The sequence below is a fragment of the Narcine bancroftii genome, unplaced genomic scaffold, assembly GCF_036971445.1.
Source record: "Narcine bancroftii isolate sNarBan1 unplaced genomic scaffold, sNarBan1.hap1 Scaffold_769, whole genome shotgun sequence".
Lineage (NCBI taxonomy): Eukaryota > Metazoa > Chordata > Chondrichthyes > Torpediniformes > Narcinidae > Narcine > Narcine bancroftii.
In genome coordinates, this window is record NW_027212274.1 from 1 (window position 1) to 10,000 (window position 10,000).

Genomic DNA, 10,000 nt, shown 5'->3' on the forward strand with positions numbered 1-10,000 from the left:
TAATTGCTCCACGTCCATTTGGTTGACGAGTTGCCCGGCACTTCTGCTTAACTAATTGCCGTTCGTAGGTCAGCTTGGTTTACGGGTTGCCCCACGAAAGCTTGATGCACGAGTTGCCTGTCCGTCTGGTTCACGAGTTGCCCCACGTCTGCCTGGTTCACGAATTGCCCCACGTCCGTTTGGTTCATGAGTTGCCCAGTCCTTCTGGTGCATTGCCGTTCGTAGGTTAGCTTGGTTTACGAGTTGCTCCACGAAAGCTTGATTCACGAGTTCCCTGGCCGTCTGGTTCACGAGTTGCCCCACGTCTGCTTGCTTCACGAGTTGCCCCACGTCCGTTTGGTTGACGAGTTGCCCGGCACTTCTGCTTAACTAATTGCCGTTCGTAGGTCAGCTTGGTTTACGGGTTGCCCCACGAAAGCTTGATGCACGAGTTGCCTGTCCGTCTGGTTCACGAGTTGCCCCACGTCTGCCTGGTTCACGAATTGCCCCACGTCCGTTTGGTTCATGAGTTGCCCAGTCCTTCTGGTGCATTGCCGTTCGTAGGTTAGCTTGGTTTACGAGTTGCTCCACGAAAGCTTGATTCACGAGTTCCCTGGCCGTCTGGTTCACGAGTTGCCCCACGTCTGCTTGCTTCACGAGTTGCCCCACGTCCGTTTGGTTGACGAGTTGCCCGGCACTTCTGCTTAACTAATTGCCGTTCGTAGGTCAGCTTGGTTTACGGGTTGCCCCACGAAAGCTTGATGCACGAGTTGCCTGTCCGTCTGGTTCACGAGTTGCCCCACGTCTGCCTGGTTCACGAATTGCCCCACGTCCGTTTGGTTCATGAGTTGCCCAGTCCTTCTGGTGCATTGCCGTTCGTAGGTTAGCTTGGTTTACGAGTTGCTCCACGAAAGCTTGATTCACGAGTTCCCTGGCCGTCTGGTTCACGAGTTGCCCCACGTCTGCTTGCTTCACGAGTTGCCCCACGTCCGTTTGGTTGACGAGTTGCCCGGCACTTCTGCTTAACTAATTGCCGTTCGTAGGTCAGCTTGGTTTACGGGTTGCCCCACGAAAGCTTGATGCACGAGTTGCCTGTCCGTCTGGTTCACGAGTTGCCCCACGTCTGCCTGGTTCACGAATTGCCCCACGTCCGTTTGGTTCATGAGTTGCCCAGTCCTTCTGGTGCATTGCCGTTCGTAGGTTAGCTTGGTTTACGAGTTGCTCCACGAAAGCTTGATTCACGAGTTCCCTGGCCGTCTGGTTCACGAGTTGCCCCACGTCTGCTTGCTTCACGAGTTGCCCCACGTCCGTTTGGTTGACGAGTTGCCCGGCACTTCTGCTTAACTAATTGCCGTTCGTAGGTCAGCTTGGTTTACGGGTTGCCCCACGAAAGCTTGATGCACGAGTTGCCTGTCCGTCTGGTTCACGAGTTGCCCCACGTCTGCCTGGTTCACGAATTGCCCCACGTCCGTTTGGTTCATGAGTTGCCCAGTCCTTCTGGTGCATTGCCGTTCGTAGGTTAGCTTGGTTTACGAGTTGCTCCACGAAAGCTTGATTCACGAGTTGCCTGTCCGTCTGGTTCACGAGTTGCCCCACGTCTGCCTGGTTCACGAATTGCCCCACGTCCATTTGGTTCATGAGTTGCCCAGTCCTTCAGGTGCATTGCCGTTCGTACGTCAGCTTGGTTTACGAATTGCTCCAGGAAAGCTTGATTCACGAGTTCCCTGGCCGTCTGGTTCACGAGTTGCCCCACGTCTGCTTGGTTCACGAGTTGCCCCACGTTCGTTTGGTTGACGAGTTGCCCGGCCCTTCTGCTTAACTAATTGCCGTTCGTAGGTCAGCTTGGTTTACGAGTTGCTCCACGAAAGCTTGATTCACGAGTTCCCTGGCCGTCTGGTTCACGAGTTGCCCCAGGTCTGCTTGCTTCACTAATTGCTCCACGTCCATTTGGTTGACGAGTTGCCCGGCACTTCTGCTTAACTAATTGCCGTTCGTAGGTCAGCTTGGTTTACGGGTTGCCCCACGAAAGCTTGACTCACGAGTTGCCTGTCCGTCTGGTTCACGAGTTGCCCCACGTCTGCCTGGTTCACGAATTGCCCCACGTCCGTTTGGTTCATGAGTTGCCCAGTCCTTCTGGTGCATTGCCGTTCGTAGGTCAGCTTGGTTTACGAGTTACTCCACGAAAGCTTGATTCACGAGTTCCCTGGCCGTCTGGTTCACGAGTTGCCCCACGTCTGCTTGCTTCACTAATTGCTCCACGTCCATTTGGTTGACGAGTTGCCCGGCACTTCTGCTTAACTAATTGCCGTTCGTAGGTCAGCTTGGTTTACGAGTTGCCCCACGAAAGCTTGATTCACGAGTTGCCTGTCCGTCTGGTTCACGAGTTGCCCCACGTCTGCCTGGTTCACGAATTGCCCCACGTCCATTTGGTTCATGAGTTGCCCAGTCCTTCTGGTGAATTGCCGTTCGTACGTCAGCTTGGTTTACGAGTTGCTCCACGAAAGCTTGATTCACGAGTTCCCTGGCCGTCTGGTTCACGAGTTGCCCCACGTCTGCTTGGTTCACGAATTGCCCCACGTCCATTTGGTTGACGAGTTGCCCGGCCCTTCTGCTTAACTAATTGCCGTTCGTAGGTCAGCTTGGTTTACGAATTGCTCCAGGAAAGCTTGATTGACGAGTTCCCTGGCCGTCTGGTTCACGAGTTGCCCCACGTCTGCTTGGTTCACGAGTTGCCTGTCCGACTGGTTCACGAGTTGCCCCAGGTCTGCCTGGTTCACGAATTGCCCCACGTCCGTTTGGTTCATGAGTTGCCCAGTCCTTCTGGTGCATTGCCGTTCGTAGGTCAGCTTGGTTTACGAGTTGCTCCACGAAAGCTTGATTCACGAGTTCCCTGGCCGTCTGGTTCACGAGTTGCCACAGGTCTGCTTGCTTCACTAATTGCTCCACGTCCATTTGGTTGACGAGTTGCCCGGCACTTCTGCTTAACTAATTGCCGTTCGTAGGTCAGCTTGGTTTACGGGTTGCCCCACGAAAGCTTGATGCACGAGTTGCCTGTCCGTCTGGTTCACGAGTTGCCCCACGTCTGCCTGGTTCACGAATTGCCCCACGTCCGTTTGGTTCATGAGTTGCCCAGTCCTTCTGCTGCATTGCCGTTCGTAGGTTAGCTTGGTTTACGAGTTGCTCCACGAAAGCTTGATTCACGAGTTCCCTGGCCGTCTGGTTCACGAGTTGCCCCACGTCTGCTTGCTTCACGAGTTGCCCCACGTCCGTTTGGTTGACGAGTTGCCCGGCACTTCTGCTTAACTAATTGCCGTTCGTAGGTCAGCTTGGTTTACGGGTTGCCCCACGAAAGCTTGATGCACGAGTTGCCTGTCCGTCTGGTTCACGAGTTGCCCCACGTCTGCCTGGTTCACGAATTGCCCCACGTCCGTTTGGTTCATGAGTTGCCCAGTCCTTCTGGTGCATTGCCGTTCGTAGGTTAGCTTGGTTTACGAGTTGCTCCACGAAAGCTTGATTCACGAGTTCCCTGGCCGTCTGGTTCACGAGTTGCCCCACGTCTGCTTGCTTCACGAGTTGCCCCACGTCCGTTTGGTTGACGAGTTGCCCGGCACTTCTGCTTAACTAATTGCCGTTCGTAGGTCAGCTTGGTTTACGGGTTGCCCCACGAAAGCTTGATGCACGAGTTGCCTGTCCGTCTGGTTCACGAGTTGCCCCACGTCTGCCTGGTTCACGAATTGCCCCACGTCCGTTTGGTTCATGAGTTGCCCAGTCCTTCTGGTGCATTGCCGTTCGTAGGTTAGCTTGGTTTACGAGTTGCTCCACGAAAGCTTGATTCACGAGTTGCCTGTCCGTCTGGTTCACGAGTTGCCCCACGTCTGCCTGGTTCACGAATTGCCCCACGTCCATTTGGTTCATGAGTTGCCCAGTCCTTCAGGTGCATTGCCGTTCGTACGTCAGCTTGGTTTACGAATTGCTCCAGGAAAGCTTGATTCACGAGTTCCCTGGCCGTCTGGTTCACGAGTTGCCCCACGTCTGCTTGGTTCACGAGTTGCCCCACGTTCGTTTGGTTGACGAGTTGCCCGGCCCTTCTGCTTAACTAATTGCCGTTCGTAGGTCAGCTTGGTTTACGAGTTGCTCCACGAAAGCTTGATTCACGAGTTCCCTGGCCGTCTGGTTCACGAGTTGCCCCAGGTCTGCTTGCTTCACTAATTGCTCCACGTCCATTTGGTTGACGAGTTGCCCGGCACTTCTGCTTAACTAATTGCCGTTCGTAGGTCAGCTTGGTTTACGGGTTGCCCCACGAAAGCTTGACTCACGAGTTGCCTGTCCGTCTGGTTCACGAGTTGCCCCACGTCTGCCTGGTTCACGAATTGCCCCACGTCCGTTTGGTTCATGAGTTGCCCAGTCCTTCTGGTGCATTGCCGTTCGTAGGTCAGCTTGGTTTACGAGTTACTCCACGAAAGCTTGATTCACGAGTTCCCTGGCCGTCTGGTTCACGAGTTGCCCCACGTCTGCTTGCTTCACTAATTGCTCCACGTCCATTTGGTTGACGAGTTGCCCGGCACTTCTGCTTAACTAATTGCCGTTCGTAGGTCAGCTTGGTTTACGAGTTGCCCCACGAAAGCTTGATTCACGAGTTGCCTGTCCGTCTGGTTCACGAGTTGCCCCACGTCTGCCTGGTTCACGAATTGCCCCACGTCCATTTGGTTCATGAGTTGCCCAGTCCTTCTGGTGAATTGCCGTTCGTACGTCAGCTTGGTTTACGAGTTGCTCCACGAAAGCTTGATTCACGAGTTCCCTGGCCGTCTGGTTCACGAGTTGCCCCACGTCTGCTTGGTTCACGAATTGCCCCACGTCCATTTGGTTGACGAGTTGCCCGGCCCTTCTGCTTAACTAATTGCCGTTCGTAGGTCAGCTTGGTTTACGAATTGCTCCAGGAAAGCTTGATTGACGAGTTCCCTGGCCGTCTGGTTCACGAGTTGCCCCACGTCTGCTTGGTTCACGAGTTGCCTGTCCGACTGGTTCACGAGTTGCCCCAGGTCTGCCTGGTTCACGAATTGCCCCACGTCCGTTTGGTTCATGAGTTGCCCAGTCCTTCTGGTGCATTGCCGTTCGTAGGTCAGCTTGGTTTACGAGTTGCTCCACGAAAGCTTGATTCACGAGTTCCCTGGCCGTCTGGTTCACGAGTTGCCACAGGTCTGCTTGCTTCACTAATTGCTCCACGTCCATTTGGTTGACGAGTTGCCCGGCACTTCTGCTTAACTAATTGCCGTTCGTAGGTCAGCTTGGTTTACGGGTTGCCCCACGAAAGCTTGATGCACGAGTTGCCTGTCCGTCTGGTTCACGAGTTGCCCCACGTCTGCCTGGTTCACGAATTGCCCCACGTCCGTTTGGTTCATGAGTTGCCCAGTCCTTCTGCTGCATTGCCGTTCGTAGGTTAGCTTGGTTTACGAGTTGCTCCACGAAAGCTTGATTCACGAGTTCCCTGGCCGTCTGGTTCACGAGTTGCCCCACGTCTGCTTGCTTCACGAGTTGCCCCACGTCCGTTTGGTTGACGAGTTGCCCGGCACTTCTGCTTAACTAATTGCCGTTCGTAGGTCAGCTTGGTTTACGGGTTGCCCCACGAAAGCTTGACGCACGAGTTGCCTGTCCGTCTGGTTCACGAGTTGCCCCACGTCTGCCTGGTTCACGAATTGCCCCACGTCCGTTTGGTTCATGAGTTGCCCAGTCCTTCTGGTGCATTGCCGTTCGTAGGTTAGCTTGGTTTACGAGTTGCTCCACGAAAGCTTGATTCACGAGTTCCCTGGCCGTCTGGTTCACGAGTTGCCCCACGTCTGCTTGCTTCACGAGTTGCCCCACGTCCGTTTGGTTGACGAGTTGCCCGGCACTTCTGCTTAACTAATTGCCGTTCGTAGGTCAGCTTGGTTTACGGGTTGCCCCACGAAAGCTTGATGCACGAGTTGCCTGTCCGTCTGGTTCACGAGTTGCCCCACGTCTGCCTGGTTCACGAATTGCCCCACGTCCGTTTGGTTCATGAGTTGCCCAGTCCTTCTGGTGCATTGCCGTTCGTAGGTTAGCTTGGTTTACGAGTTGCTCCACGAAAGCTTGATTCACGAGTTGCCTGTCCGTCTGGTTCACGAGTTGCCCCACGTCTGCCTGGTTCACGAATTGCCCCACGTCCATTTGGTTCATGAGTTGCCCAGTCCTTCAGGTGCATTGCCGTTCGTACGTCAGCTTGGTTTACGAATTGCTCCAGGAAAGCTTGATTCACGAGTTCCCTGGCCGTCTGGTTCACGAGTTGCCCCACGTCTGCTTGGTTCACGAGTTGCCTGTCTGACTGGTTCACGAGTTGCCCCACGTCTGCTTGGTTCACGAATTGCCCCACGTCCATTTGGTTGACGAGTTGCCCGGCCCTTCTGCTTAACTAATTGCCGTTCGTAGGTCAGCTTGGTTTACGAATTGCTCCACGAAAGCTTGATTGACGAGTTCCCTGGCCGTCTGGTTCACGAGTTGCCCCACGTCTGCTTGGTTCACGAGTTGCCTGTCTGACTGGTTCACGAGTTGCCCCACGTCTGCTTGGTTCACGAGTTGCCGCACGTCTGCTTGGTTTTCGAATTGCCACACGTCCATTTGGTTCATGAGTTGCCCAGTCCTTCTGGTGAATTGACGTTCGTACGTCAGCTTGGTTTACGAGTTGCTCCACGAAAGCTTGATTCACGAGTTCCCTGGCCGTCTGGTTGACGAGTTGCCACAGGTCTGCTTGCTTCACTAATTGCTCCACGTCCATTTGGTTGACGAGTTGCCCGGCACTTCTGCTTAACTAATTGCCGTTCGTAGGTCAGCTTGGTCCACGAGTTGCCCCACGTCTGCTTGGTTCACGAGTTGCCGCACGTCTGCTTGGTTTTCGAATTGCCACACGTCCATTTGGTTCATGAGTTGCCCAGTCCTTCTGGTGCATTGCCGTTCGTAGGTTAGCTTGGTTTACGAGTTGCTCCACGAAAGCTTGATTCACGAGTTCCCTGGCCGTCTGGTTCACGAGTTGCCCCACGTCTGCTTGGTTCACGAGTTGCCCTACGTCCGTTTGGTTGACGAGTTGCCCGGCACTTCTGCTTAACTAATTGCCGTTCGTAGGTCAGCTTGGTTTACGGGTTGCCCCACGAAAGCTTGATTCACGAGTTGCCTGTCCGTCTGGTTCACGAGTTGCCCCACGTCTGCCTGGTTCACGAATTGCCCCACGTCCATTTGGTTCATGAGTTGCCCAGTCCTTCTGGTGCATTGCCGTTCGTAGGTTAGCTTGGTTTACGAGTTGCTCCACGAAAGCTTGATTCACGAGTTCCCTGGCCGTCTGGTTCACGAGTTGCCCCACGTCTGCTTGGTTCACGAGTTGCCCCACGTCCGTTTGGTTGACGAGTTGCCCGGCCCTTCTGCTTAACTAATTGCCGTTCGTAGGTCAGCTTGGTTTACGAATTGCTCCAGGAAAGCTTGATTGACGAGTTCCCTGGCCGTCTGGTTCACGAGTTGCCCCACGTCTGCTTGGTTCACGAGTTTCCCCACGTCCGTTTGGTTGACGAGTTGCTCGGCCCTTCTGCTTAACTAATTGCCGTTCGTAGCTGAGTTTGGTTTACGAGTTGTCCGGTATGGTTATTAACGAAGAGACTGGAAGTCGTATGGGGTCGGATCCACGGAGTTCGGCCGACCAGGTCGCTCCCTTTTCGGTAGGACTTCCGGAGCCCGTGCCGCCGATCATCAACTTGCATTTTCTGCACGGGGGGATTGGCGGACTCTCCGGAGATTTCAGGTGCCGTGTTTTGAACTCGGTGACCGGTGGCCAGGGGCCGACCACGACCGCTTCGGGAGAGCTGCGGTGTCTGCCCTCTCCCTGCCGTTAGGTCAGAGAGTCAGCCTCGCCGCCAGTTGAGTCTTGGCACTCAGCTGAACGATTTGCCCTCCGCCCGGTTGAGATTCTGGGTTGCCCGGAAGTCGGATGGGGTTGGATCCGCGGCGTGCGGCCGACCAGGTCGCTCCCTTTTCGGTAGGACCTCCGGATCCAGAGCCGCCGATCATCAACTTGCATTTTCTGCACGGGGGGATTGGCGGACTCTCCGGAGATTTCAGGTGCCGTGTTTTGAACTCGGTGACCGTTGGCCAGGGGCCGACTACGACCGATTCGGGGGAGCTCCGGTGTCTGCCCTCTCCCCTCCGGCGGGGCAGAGAGTGGCCCTTGCCGCAAGTGGAGGCTTGGCACTCTGCTGAACGATTTGCCCTCCGCCGGCTTGAGATTCTGGGTTGCCCGGAAGTCCGATGGGGTCGGATCCGCGGCGTGCGGCCGACCAGGTCGCTCCCTTTTCGGTAGGACCTCCGGATCCCGAGCCGCCGATCATCAACTTGCATTTTCTGCACGGGGGGATTGGCGGACTCTCCGGAGATTTCAGGTGCCGTGTTTTGAACTCGGTGACCGGTGGCCAGGGGCCGACTACGACCGATTCGGGGGAGCTCCGGTGTCTGCCCTCTCCCCTCCGGCGGGGCAGAGAGGGGCCCTTGCCGCCAGTGGAGGCTTGGCACTCTGCTGAACGATTTGCCCTCCGCCGGTTTGAGATTCTGGGTTGCCCGGAAGTCCGATGGGGTAGGATCCGCGGCGAGCGGCCGACCAGGTCGCTCCCTTTTCGGTAGGACCTCCGGAGTCCGATCCGCCGATCATCAACTTGCAATTTCTGCACGGGGGGATTGGCGGACTCTCCGGAGATTACAGGGGCCGTGTTTTGAACTCGGTGACCGGTGACCGGTGGCCAGGGGCCGACCACGACCGCTTCGTGGGAGCCCCGTGGCACCTCTTCTTGGTCGGCTCGTGAACTCGGGGAGCTCCGGTGTTTCCCTTTTCCCCGCAAGAATGGCAAAGTCCTAAAAGAAACCTAAGTCCGGTCGCGGAAGTCCCGATCGTATCGGATTCAAGGGTGTCTTACCGGCCACAGTGCTCAACTGACGGTCATGCTTCCGACAGTCGGCCCGCTTGGCAATGGCTTGCTCCTGCCAGCCCGCCAGTTAACAAGTTCCCCACGGAAGTCCATGAAGTTAACATCGGATGGCTCAGGCCGGCCTCACGAGACTTCGGCCGGTGGGACCTCCGCGCGGTCGCCCGCCGACGTCGCATTTGCATTTCTGGTACGGGCACTCCCGGTCATGGTTCACGAGTTGCCGCTGGAGGCTCTGATGAGGGTCCGATTTTCGACGTGAACCCGGGCTGAGATGCAGCATCCGCGGTCGACCCTCCGCGAGCTACCCCGCCGAATCGAAAATTGCATTTTCTGTACGGGGGGATTGGCGGAGTGCCCGGAGATTTTCGGGAACACGTTTTTCAGAGACACTTAGAAAAAGTTTTGGTATGTTGGTCACTTCGTGCATTGTCCTTAAGTGGTGCCACAATGGGCTCGAAGGCAATATAATACTTAAGGTTGAAGGCACTAAAATAGACGGGAAGGCAGCACCGTCAAGAGTTTGGGCAAGAAGGGCCAAGTGTACATGCTCGGAAGCTATGAAAGAAGGGCGAGGCTTCGGGCTAAAATATACCATGCTCTCATTCGTCTGAGTTGTCCTGAAATCGTCGTTCCTGGATCGATCGTGCTTGTCGTGTTCGTGCCGTATGGAGAGGCCCGGCGGCCCAGCGGAGACGCTGGTGTTTCAGGCTTGGGACAGACTCCACCACGCGGCCCTCTGTCGGTTACCCCTAACTGCTCAGAGGGAACACGACCAGGGCTTTTATCCCCCCCACCAGTTTGGGAAGAGACCTTCTCCGCAGCAATTGACGGTTCAGACGAGGGGGTGACTGGGATCTTCCTCCGCAGCAGTTGACGGTCTTGTGGCTGGAGATCCGTCTTTGGAGTAGCCCCTGCATGGGTTTTGTTTGGCGGCAGAGCACCTCAGGGAGGAGGGAGGTACTTTGTGCGCCCGGCGGTGGTTCCTTCGGCCGGCCTCAGGGCGTTCCACCCACCGCCGAATCTCTGTGGGCCTCGGGAGTTTGCGGAGC